Here is a 12,607-nt window from a genome sequence, read left to right on the forward strand (position 1 = left end):
CTTTCTTCTGGCAGAAGCGGCATACACTGGGAACGTCCTGTAGTCCTGGAATATATAATGCCCATGCGTGCCCACGTGTGCACACACACACACACCCACACCCACCCAACACACAATGAGATTCATCACATTTTAACTATGCCATGAACCCTCACACATCCCCACATATTTACTCTCAAAGGGAAGAATTGTCTTCAACAATTCAGCTCTCTCTCATCAGGACATGGCTTCACATTGGATTAGTTCATGCAAGATAAAGCTGAATGAATCAGCCAGTTCAAAAGTGGAGCCTCAACTATCCTCTAAGGAAGATAACTTTCAGGCAGAAAACATGTATTGAGTACCTACTGCATGCAAGGAAACCTAATAGGCAAATGCAGTGAGAGTGGAGGTGGACACCTGAAGGTGTGTGCAAGTCACTCCCTCAAGGCTCTTCAAGGAAAGCACCAAAAGCAAAATATTCATTTGAGATTGGCGATTTAGAATCAGCAGATGTGATGGATTATGACTGTTCTTGGCATTCACTGCCATCACATTAATCAAGCCAGATTCTTTCACAATTTACATGGATATATTGTTGCCTTTGAGATAAGAGACAACTATGAATACCGACTCTACAGGAAAGGCAGTTACCATCAGTCAAGTCCATTACTGAGTCACCAACAGCTAGGAAAATTTTATTACCAAACTGCTGGAGGAAGGAGCAGACCAGACAGGGAACCAGTAAGCTTTCTCTTTTTTTCAGGGAAAAAAGGAAAGAAGCAACAAATTGGGATATCAGGGCAGATAAACTTCAGGCAACTCTCCCCAAGATTGTGGCCATCAAAGATACTGGGCAGAGAAGCCTAAAATATACTGCTTATTTTCTTTTGGTTTAGCTGCAGTTGCTATATTTTAATACAAAGCTATGTATTAACTATACTGTAAATAAAAGAACTAAAAACCTACTCTGGCCACACAGTTGTTCACTAGTCCTCAATCTTGAACATTTTGTGATAGGTCCTCATTTGGGTGGCATTGATAATGCTTCTTCTTTTGTGCTTAGCTCTGTGGTTTGCTTTGATATTCTCCTTTCTAAGAACCTGTTTCCTCCCTGTTTCTAAGATTAGGCAGTAAAACAATATGGTTTTTTTCTCTGCTTGGAGCCACCATCACCCCCTAATGTATTATGACAGTGTACATAAAAGTGCTTCATAAAGGGTAAAGCAATACACAAATGTTAATTGACGAGATTATAAGTAGCTGCTGTAAGTATCTCAAGTTGACTTCCAATCGCAATTTCTGTTACTAGGTCAAACATAAAATAAAACTGCCCTTCTTGCTTCTGTGATGACTGAACCATTCAGGCACAATGCTATTGTATCCTCACCCATGGTAGGGTTGGAGGGGCATGGTGTTGAAGATATAATCTGATGGTCACTTGTGGTAGAATCGCAGGTTCTGGCTGTGTTGGAGGAATAGGAGCCAAGGGCCAGGTTGGCTGGTAGCTGCAAAGCCCGACTTTCCTGCTGGTTGCATCTGCACAGGGAGCTGCAAGAAAGCAAGGAGTCCAGGGGCTGGATGTGGAGCCTGGGGGTTCATGGGGCGCAAAGAGGATGAGTCGGAGAAGCCAGTCTGCTGGTTAGCATGTGTTTCATCTGCTTTTGCAAGGATAGGGCACCACCAGGCCGGAGGAAACCTGTCTGAGTGGGCTGAAAGTGGCCGTGCAGGACACAGGGCTGTGGCTGTGGCTGTGGCTGTGGCTAAGATAGGTACTGCACTGCAGGGAAAGACGAAGGAGCTCTGAGCTGCCGACTAGGACTATAAGCTGGCTGTGTGGGCCCATAGTGAGGTGGGGGCTGAGCAGTCCCATAGGCACCATCAGGACTGCCTTGGAATTGTCCATCCTCTGGTGTCCCCGCAAAAGCAACTGCTGGGCCCACGTAGTGCCGGGTGGTAAGCACTTCGGGTCAAACATTTGTTTGGCGCTGTCAGCTGCCATGAGGATGCCTGGGCGATTGTGTCCTCCAGGGCTCCCCTGCATGCTGAGGAGTAATGTTCCTGTGTGAACAGTCAGGCTTTGCTGGTATGCAGTTGATGACAGGGTGGTCAGGTCACTCTGTTCCTTTAGCCTCCGTTTTTCTTCCTCATGTAAAACTTTCTTGAGCTGCAGGAAAAGCTGGTGCTTCTCTTCCTGTAGGGCCAAAAGCTTCTCCTGCAACTTCAGAATTTGTTCCTTAGTCTCCTCTAGTGACTCTCTTCCATTTCCTTTTTCTTCTCTTTTGTTCTTCCTTCATCTTCCGTTCCGTCATCTTGTCCACCTCTTCTTCCTCCTGCCGCTTGCACTCCCGCTCCATCACAATGTGCTTGGTGCAGTGCTCTGGCCATGGCATTGGAAAGCTTGGGGCGCTCCAAGAGTGCGGGTATGGTGCTGCCTTGGGCACTCGGGCCTTGGGCGCCCGGCTCTGTCCGGACCTTAGACAGGGACCGCCTTCTCGGCGCTTTCTCCGTGTCTCCGTCGCGCCCTGGCCTCTGCGTCACATCCGGCGGCTGGGCCGAATCCTTCCGGAGTCCCACAGTGCTATTATAACAGCCGGGAATCATTTGAAAATGAGCTTCTCTTCACTTGGCGTGTCAGGTGGTCATTTTAAAAACCAGGCTCTAGGTTTTTATATATTGGAATTGGTTCATATTTAAAAGGCATATGCCCCCTGCTTGGAGAGGGCCTCAGGCAAGCAGTGGGGAGTGGGACATCAAACTAGGATCATGGAGACCTGGTTCCATGGTAAATCCTGATGGAAGCATTGCAAGAATGGCCAGCCAAGAGGGAGGCGTTTTGCAGTACAAGGCCAATTTTGACAGGGGCAGGTGGTGATCCTGGCAGCTGATTAACTTCAGAGAGAGCCAGCCAAGGACCTGAGCCAGCCAAAGGTGTACTGGCAGGAGGGCAGGGGTTTCCCAGAAGTTCTGGAAGGAAAGGAATGATGGCAGGCAGATACATCAGTGATGGCAAGGTTCCATGACATCCCTGAGAACTTGTGTCAGAATGCTTAGGCACAAATGTCGCATCTCCTATATTTATTCTCCCAGGTCTCTTCTGCCTCCTCATAGGTCAGCCGTATTCAACAGACACTCCAGACACATGGGAACTCAATTTAGACTCTACTTACTGTGCTTACTACCTAAGGAATAACTGCTTTTCTAAAAAAAAAAAAAAAAAAAAAAAAAATTACCATGAATTCATAAGCTGTTAGTGGATTTGTAATCCTACTTCTCTCCACGTTGATTTCTGGCTCTGTAGATGCAGAATAGCATGTGGGTAAAATGCCACTTGTGTCAAAGGTGGAGGGTGGGAAGAATGTGCATGTGTGTATGGAAGAATGACAAGAAAGTAATAACATTAGTTTCTTTGAGGGAAGTGAGCTGGAAGGTAGGAAACAGTGATTAGATGGAGACATCATTGTGCATCCTTTTTACATTTTGAAGTTTGAACAGTCTGAATCTATTGTATTTATTTGAATTTATTATATTTAACAATTCAAAAGTTAAATTTAAATAATTCCCAGCATTGTAATCATCTGTCACCTTGATGGCTAATGAGGTGAGAGCTGTGACTTTCTCACCATCACACTCATCTTGATGGCCATGTTTTTGGGGGATCCAACATTATCATTGGCTGCCATCAAGTGCATAGACCCTTTCTGAGTTTGTGAAGAACAGATTTATTTATGTATTCTTTCTCTTTTTGTTCACGTCTCTTCTGAGCATACAGTTTACTATTACTTTATATGGAGATTCTGGCAGGGAGAAATTTGTTCTTGGAGTGGTCTGGCAGGTGTACATTCCCAGTCTTGGGGATAGGATTCAGGAGAAGACTCAAGCCCATATGGAGTCTACAAATACCAAGCTGGGGGCCCAAGTCTAACCAAAATTGGAGGGCATGAGATGTTATACACGTTGTCAAGGCAGAGGTTCAGATACAGGGACCCTACTTCTACTCCATTATTTTCTGCTGTTCTTCCCATTGAAACTCCTGGGAAAAGTTGTCTAGATTCTCTACTTGGTCACATCCCCTTCGGTCTTCACTCCTGAAATGGCTCTTATCAGGGTCAGTGATAACTTCCATGCTAGGTATTCTAATGGCCAAATGTCTCTTTTCATCATATTTGAACTTACAGCCACATTTGACACAAATTGTCATCTTTCCTTCTTGAAGCAACTTTTTCATGTTACTGCATGCCTCCTACCTTACTGGGTAAAGCTCTCAGTCTGGCTGATGACCCTTTCTTCCCTGTCCAACTATTAAATGTTGAAGTTCTCTGCTCTTGCCTCTTTTCTCTATGCTATCTTCAAATGGTCCTATGCTTTATCATCTGCTTGCTCCCTGATTTTCCCAACCCTGTCTCCAAATGAGGCTTCTCCTGAGTTCCAGATGCATGTGTCTAACTGCCAGCCCAATAGCTCCACTCGACTGCAAGTGGCCATCTCAAATCTAATATGCTCACAACCAAACTCTCAATTTTCCCTGCCAAACCTGCTCCTGACCTCCCCTTTAGCATTTTACTAAATGGCACTGAGTTGCTCAGACCAAAAACCTGGGAGATGACCTTTGATTCTTCTTTCCCTCTGCTACCGACAGCCAATCTGTCAGCAAATTCTGTTACTGCTGTCTCCAGAATAGATCCTGACTCAGGTCACTTTTCAGCAACTTCACTACTAAAAGCCTAGTCTTAAGCCCCATCTCTCATTTGTTCTATCACAATAGCCTCCTGACTGATTTTCTTGCTTCCTTTCTTGCTCACATACGGTCTGCTTATCAAAAGTAACCGGAGTGAACAGTACACACGATCAATCCAATCTGCTTCAAACCTTCAGACTTCTGTTCCGTCTGCCAGAGTTCCTTTCTCTAAATCTTTATGTGGCTATGCCTCATCAGCTCAACTACTAGCACTTCTGTGAGGAGTCTCTGAGCACTGCTGCGTAAGTAGCAGCCTCCAAGTCACTCTGCATCCAGTTCCCCGGTATAATTTTCTTCATGGCACTCATCATTTTCTAATATTTTACATATTTGTTTGTTTATATGTTTATTGCACATATTCCTCCTATAAAATGTAAAAGGGCGGTGCTGGGGATGATGCTGTATTAGCTAGGTTGGGCTTGGTCATTCTGCAATAAGAAAAGACTCTCAATCCTCAGTGGTTTTAAACAACAGAGGTTTATTTTTTGCTCAAACTACATGTATAACATAGGCTGACAGGAGAGATTCTCACCTCACATATATTCAGAGGCTCAGGCTGAAGGAGGCCATACTATGTCATGACACTGTCAACACAAGAGGACTCCTAAAATTACTGAGGAAGGAGGAAGAAGAGGTACAAAGAATCTCACACCATCTCTCAAATGCTCCCACATGGAGGTGACACACGTCACTTCTGCTCACAGTGGATGGGTCATGGAAGTCATAAGGCCTTGTCTCATTTCAAGGGGCCTAGGACATAAAATCCTCATATGTTCCTGGAAAGAGAAGAAAACTGGGAATATTGGCAGGTAGCACTTACACCTACCACAATGCCTAGCAGAGAGTAAGTACTCCATAAATATTTATTATGAATGGAATGGGAAAGAAAGAGACCCAGTTCTTAGATACAGATACAAAGTGGAGACCTGGATTTCATGCGCAATGCAGAAGTTTATGAAAAATGGAGCACCAGGTGAGAGCAGGGCAAGCAGCAAGGCTAAGTCAGTGCAGGGTCACCATGTGTATTGGACTAGGGCTCCTGATACTCCCTAACTAGGAATAGAGCGGGTTTCAGAGGCAGAACAGGAAAAAAAGAATGCTTGGGGGAGTAAGACTTATTTCCACTGAGAATTCACTGGAAATGAGAGAAGGGACTCTGCTTTACTAAAGAACCCGAGTCCACCAGGCTGGTCTGCTAATATGAGACTGTGATTTACAAAGGGGTGTAGCTCCACAAGAACCAGGTGTCTCTTAGTGATTTAGGTTCCTGAAAGTCCCTGAAAAACCTTATTCTGAGTGCTTTCCTTTGTCAGAATAGCCATGGCCTCAGACCATAGACTAAGATTTTAAGATTTTCCCTTTTGAAACTCTGTCTGTTCATGTATCTGTGTCTGTACCACAACCTAATAGAACTAAAAGGAAAGGATTACAGCTATTCACCAACTAGTGATTACTACGGACTTTAAATTTATTTCATTTCACCATGAAGTAAATCTTTGAGATATGTGTTAGTATCCATATTCCATATCTGAGAAAACTGAGACTTAGAAAGGTTAACAAGGTTTCAATGGTTTTGGTCTTCCCTGTGAGTTCTCTCATTCTAAGAATATCAATAGAGGGCACTCAATAAATGATTACTGGTGAATAGTTACTGATGGCTTTTTTATTCCTTTGAGGATAGGGGCCAAGTCTTCTGTGTGCTCCCAGGGCTTGGACAAGTGCAAAGCACTGAGCACCTAGTGATATGCTAATGGATACAATGATATGTCAAACCTGATAAAAATGTGTGCCTATTTTTTTTCTGAAGTTACAGTACTGGTGCTCAGGATTAAGAATATGGCAGTGCTTTGAGGAAAAGGAAAGAGAACAAGGGAGCAGCTTCAAAAGAAGAAGGTGGAGAGGTTGTAATGGCAGTCACAACAGGAGAGTTCAACAGAGCACATCTCCTTGCTACTCAAAGTGTGACCCATGACCAGCAGTGTTGGCATCACCAGGGAGTTTATTAGAAGTACAGAATCTCAAGCCATACTCCAGACTACTGAACCAGACTCTGCATTTTAACAAGATCTCCAGGTGATTCATATGTACGTTTAAGTTTGAAGAGTAGCACTCTAGAGACCACCTGCATCTCTGTCTCCTGCGCTAGCCCAGCACCAACTTCTCTGACTGACTGTTAGGGGCCAAGGAGGCCATGGAGCATTGCAACTGCTCCTCATTTGACCATCCATCACTCAATGGGCCTGGCAGTGCAATTCCAAGTGCTCAGAAGAGCCTTCTACAGGGGTTATCAATTCGATAACCAACTCTCCCACTCTTTACATACATGCAAATCTGGTGTGTCTGACTCAAAGTTCGTAGTCTTAACCCTTCCATTGTGGAAGAACATGGCTTTGGAGCTTCTGTCTTAATGAATACTTTCTTTTATTCTAATTTCTAGGTATTTCCAAATATCTGGAAAATGGCACCAGCCACTTTTGGTGCTTCCAATATATAAGTGCTTCTGTTGTTCCCCCAAAATCACTTATATCCTAATAAGTAATCCATAAGTGAGATGTCCAAAAATTTTGTTCCTTATTACATTATTGTAACAATGACAAATTAACTTTTCATTAAGGACAATATACTACAAATATTAAAAGAATGTATTTTTATTTCTCCTTTAAATGACCATACTTCAGTTCTTCCTTTATATAGGATTTTTGACCCAGGGTAATAGAGGATGAAAGAATGAAGGAATGAATAAATGACTGAGATTATTTCTTTAGCAAGACAATACATTTAAAATTAAGCTATGGACAGAAAGTGGATTTTTCTGAATTGTTTTCACATATTCTGGACTCAGTCAGAAGTTTCTTCTGTCAAGTGGGTAAGCTGCCACTCCTTATCTGACAGCTAGATCACAAGGCTGCTGCCTTTAGGTAGAAGAATAAGATTATAAAGTAGGGGAAGGAATAAGTAGCCGTTCCTTCTGCTCTTAAAGAATGTGGGTTGCAGAGGGAGAGAGGCCGATTGATAGGGGTAGTCACGCACGTGTCCCACTTTCCCTGTGTTGGAAGCACAGTGGTTTTTAGAAAGGGCATAAGCATGGAGCTGGGAAGGGAAATAAATAACCCATTCCATATGATAATAATAATAATAGCTAATAAGTCAGGCACTGTGGTAAGTGCTTCATATATCTCTTTGCAATCAAACTTCATAAGAACCCTGATGTAATTACTTTGTTTTAGTAGATAAGAAACTGAAACTTATAGAAGACAAGTGACTGGCTCAAGTTTATACACTGCATAAATGGCAGAAGTAGAATTTGAATGGATGTGTATCTAAGTAAAGAGCCCACATCTTTAACCACCATGCTACAATGCCATTTTCAGTAACAGCTGATCTAGAATTGAGTTGCTTTGCATGCCTAAAAGCTCTACTTCCTTGAACCCCTCCTTCATGCTGCCACCAAAGAGGTCCATCTATGATATAAACTGGATTGTGTTACTCTTCCCTTTGGCTCATGCCTGTAATCCCAGCACTTCAGGAGGCAGAGGCAGGCAGATCACGAGGTCAGGAGATTGAGGCTGGTAGTATCACAATGTGTTCAGTGGACAACTGTGTGGGGCCCTCTTGCCCAACTCCAATCCAGGTATTTAGAGGTTACAATCTCTTGGGGGTTATCACCTGTCCACTGTGAGTTGCAGCATTAGGCCCATGAAAATGGGAGATTGACCCACTCCACCCCAGCTGGGGCTTCATATCTTCTTTTTGAACTAAACCCTGCAATTTATGTAGCCTATTCTGTCTATGGCTTTCTAATGTGTCTCTTTGAACATAATGCCTCTTGAATATAGAAATGTCAAGTCATAATAAAATTGTGACATTAATGTTACCTCTAAGGGTGCCAAGTGCAAGGCACTAACAATTTAATAAGTTTGGGCTTTTGCATGACCTATGTTAATATGTGATTTCTTGCTATTTTGCATGGCAAGGGAAGTTTTTCAGAATTCATTTGATTGCAAGATCAATGTGAAAATGCATTATTTGCCTGCCTTGAGCATGGCCAACTGTTGACCTCTCCAATTAAGTAGAGTTGAGAATGAAAATTCAATTACAATGAACAAATGTTTCTTGAACATTTTCCACGTGGGAGGCCCTATGCCAGGCCTTGTGGAGAATATGCAGATCTATGAGATTTTTTTCCTATCTTTGGGATACTTGCAAGCAAGTTGAAGGAGGCACAGATACATGCACGGATGATCATGGTATCGCATGCTATCTTAACTTATGAAAGCAGAGGAAATGGAGTTAGGTAAGCTGAACTTTTTGTAGGTAGCCCCCCATAGCAGGCATGGCTGGTTCCTTGCCATCTGTTCATTCCCTTTCTATGAGACTAAAACCCTACTCCTATTTTTTAGGGCCTCTTCATTGGAAAAGAGGAGTCCATCTCCAGCTCAGTGACAAATCTTGATAGCTTTATGCTTTTCATGATAATTCCATGCCTCTTGTCAGTGATTAGTTAAGAGGTGGGCCTGTGACTCAGTTCTGGCCAATGAAATATAAGTCAAATCTCTGGGTTCCTTTTGGAAAAGTTTTCTTGTAGTAGAAAGAGTTTAACAGTTAAGAGTACACATTCTGAAGTGAACCGCCTGGTTTATAATCCTGGGTCCACTGCTTACTAGCTGTGTGTCATTGTAAGTCACTTAATGTTTCGCCTCCACTTTCTCATCTGTTAAATGGAGTTAATATGTACCTAATGGGGTTGTTGTGAGTATCAAATTAGTGAATATTTTGGAAATAGACCAAGCATTGGCATTCCTGATACAGAAGGAGAAAGAGTAAGCAACTTGGAAAATATATTTGAGGACATAGTCTTTGAAAATTTCCCTAATCTCACTAGAGAAGATGACATGAAAATTCGAGAAATACAGAGGTCCCCTACTAGATACTATACAAGATGATCATCCCCAAGGCACATAGTCATCAGATTCACCAAGGTCAAGGTAAAAGAAAAAATCTTAAAGGCAGCTACAGAGAAGGGTTGGGTTACATACAAAGGCAACCCCATCAGGCTAGCGGCAGACCTCTCAGCAGAAACTTTACAAGCTAGAAGAGATTGGGGACCTATTTTCAGCATCCTTAAAGAAAAGAAACTCCAACCAAGAATTTCATTTCCTGGCACACTAAGCTTCATAAGCAAAGGAAAAGTAAAATCCTTCTCACACAGGCAAATGCTGAAGAAATTCATTATAACCTGACCAGCCTTACAAGAGCCCCTTAAGGGAGTGATAAACCTGGAGACAAAATGGTGACACCTGTTATCACAAAAACACACTTAAGGACATAACCCACAGACACCATAAAGGAACTATACAATCAAGTCTAGAAAGCAACCAGTTAACGATAACAGGATCAAAATCTCACATATCAGTATGAAAGGGGCTAAATGCCTCCACTTAAAAGACAGAGCGGCAAGCTGGATAAAAAGGGAAGACTCAATTGTCTGCTGCCTTCAAGAGACCCATCTCACATTCAGTGAGACTCACCAGCTCAAAGTAAAGGGATGGAGAAAGATCTACCATGCAAATAGAAAACAACAAAAAAAGCAGGAGTCACTATTTTTATATCAGATAAAACAGTTTAAACCAACAACAATAAGGACAGAGAAAAATATCCCATAATGATAAGGGGTACAATTCAACAAGAATATTTACCTATTCTAAGTATATACGTACCCAACATTGGAACACCCAGATTCATAAAACAGGTTCTTCTTGACCTAGGAAAATACTTAGCACACGATAATAGTGGGAGAATGTAACACCACATTGACAACATTAGACAGATTATCAAGGTGGAAAACTAACAAAGAAATTCTGGAATAAAACTCAATGCTTGACCAATTGAACCTAATAGACACTTACCACACAATATACATTCTTCTCATCCACACTGGAATATATTCTAAGATTGGCAATGTGCTTAGTCATAAAGAAAGTCTCAATAAATTCAAAGAAATAAAAATCATACCAAGCACAATCTTGGACAACAGTACAACAAAACAGAAATCAATATCAAGAAAATCTCTCAAAACAGCACAAATACATAGAAAGCAAACAACTTCCTCCTGAATAACTCTGGGTGAACAATGAAATCAAAGCAGAAATGGAAAAATTTGAAATTAATGAAGATAGAAACAAGACTTACCAAAATCTCTGGGATACAGCTAAAGCAGTGTTAAGAGCAAAGTTTATAGTGCTAAACAGCTTCATGGAAGTTAGAAAAAAATCTCAAATTAACAATATAACTTTGTACCTAGAGGAACTCGAAAATAAAGAATAAACCAACCCCAAAGCTAGCAGAAGAAAAGAAATAACTAAAATTATAGAAGAACCAAAAGATCAATGAAACCAAGAGTTGATTTTTAGAAAGAATAAACAAGATTGATAGACTCCTAGCTAGATTAACAAAGAATAAAAGAGAAGATTCAAATAAATACCATCAGAAATGACAAAGATGACACTACAACTAACCCCACAGAAACACAAAAGATCCTCAGAGATTATTATGAACAACCCTATGCACACAAGTTGAAAAATCTAGAGGAAATGGATAAATTCTTGGAAACACACAACCTCCAAAGATTAAACCAGGAAGGAAGTGAAAACTTGAACAGACCAGTAACAAGTTCCAAACTTGCATCAGCAATAAAAGACCTAACAACCAGAAGGAAAAAAAAAAAAAAAAGCCCTAGATCAGACGGATTCTCAGTCAAATTCTACCAGACAAACAAAGAACTGTTATCAGTCATACTGAACCTATTCCCAAAAATCAAGGAGGAGGGGCTTCTTAACTCATTCTATAAAGCCAGCATCAGTCTGATACTAAAATCTGGCAGAGACACAACAACAACAACAAAAGAAAACTGCAGGCCAACATTTCTGGTGAACATAAATGCAAAAATTCTTAACTAAATACTACCAAACTGAATCTAGTAGCACAATGAAAAATTAAAACACCATGATCAAGTAGGCTTTATTCCTGAGATGCAGGGCTGGTTCAACATATGCAAATCAATAAATATCATTCACCTCATAAACAGAAGGAAAAGCAAAGCCATCTGATATCTCAATAGACGTAGAAAAAGCTTCTGGTAAAATCCAACATCCTTCATGATAAAACCCCTCAACAAACTAGGCATTAAAAGAAAATACTTCAAAATAATAAGAGCAATCTATGACAAACCCACAGCTAACATCGTACTGAATGGGAAAAAGCTGAAACCATTCCTCTTGAGAACTGGAACAAGACAAGGATCCCCACTGTCACCACTCCTATTCAACATAGGGCTGGAAATCCTAGCCAGAGCAATCAGGCAAAAGAAAGAAATAAAAGGCATCCAAATAGGAGAATAAGAAGTCAAACTATCTATCTTCAATGATGATATGATTCTACACCTAGAAAACCCTAAGGACTCTGCCAAAATGCCTCTAGAACTGATAAATGACTTTAGTACAGTTTCAGGATACAAAATCAAGGTACAAAGATCAGTAGAATTTCTACACATCAATAATGTTCAAGCTGAGAGTCAAATCAAGAACACGATCCAATTTACAATAGTCATATACCAAGAAGTTGAAAGAGCTGTATAAGGAGAACTATGAAATACTGGTGAAAAAAATCAGAGATGACACAAGTAAATGAAAATACATTCCTTGCTCGTGGATTAGAAGAGTCGCTATTGTTTAAATGGCCATATTGCCCAAAACAATTTACAGATTCAACACCGTTCCTGTCAATCTGTCAATGTCATTTTTCACAGAATTAGAAAAAAACTATTATAGAAATCATATGGAACCAAAAAAAAAAAAAAAAGCTAAAGCAATCCTAGCCAAGAACAAAGCCAGA

The 12,607-nt window shown here is 41.2% G+C and overlaps 1 pseudogene across 1 annotated transcript; it reads right to left on the reverse strand.

The window, feature by feature from the left end:
- Positions 1-1,366: 1,366 nt before the first annotated feature.
- On the reverse strand, positions 1,367-2,583 carry LOC105545457 (annotated as a pseudogene). The gene has a single exon (XR_001006924.1). The product of XR_001006924.1 is annotated as a G protein pathway suppressor 2 pseudogene (transcript).
- Positions 2,584-12,607: the final 10,024 nt, after the last annotated feature.

This window comes from Mandrillus leucophaeus, unplaced genomic scaffold, assembly GCF_000951045.1.
Source record: "Mandrillus leucophaeus isolate KB7577 unplaced genomic scaffold, Mleu.le_1.0 Scaffold329, whole genome shotgun sequence".
NCBI lineage: Eukaryota > Metazoa > Chordata > Mammalia > Primates > Cercopithecidae > Mandrillus > Mandrillus leucophaeus.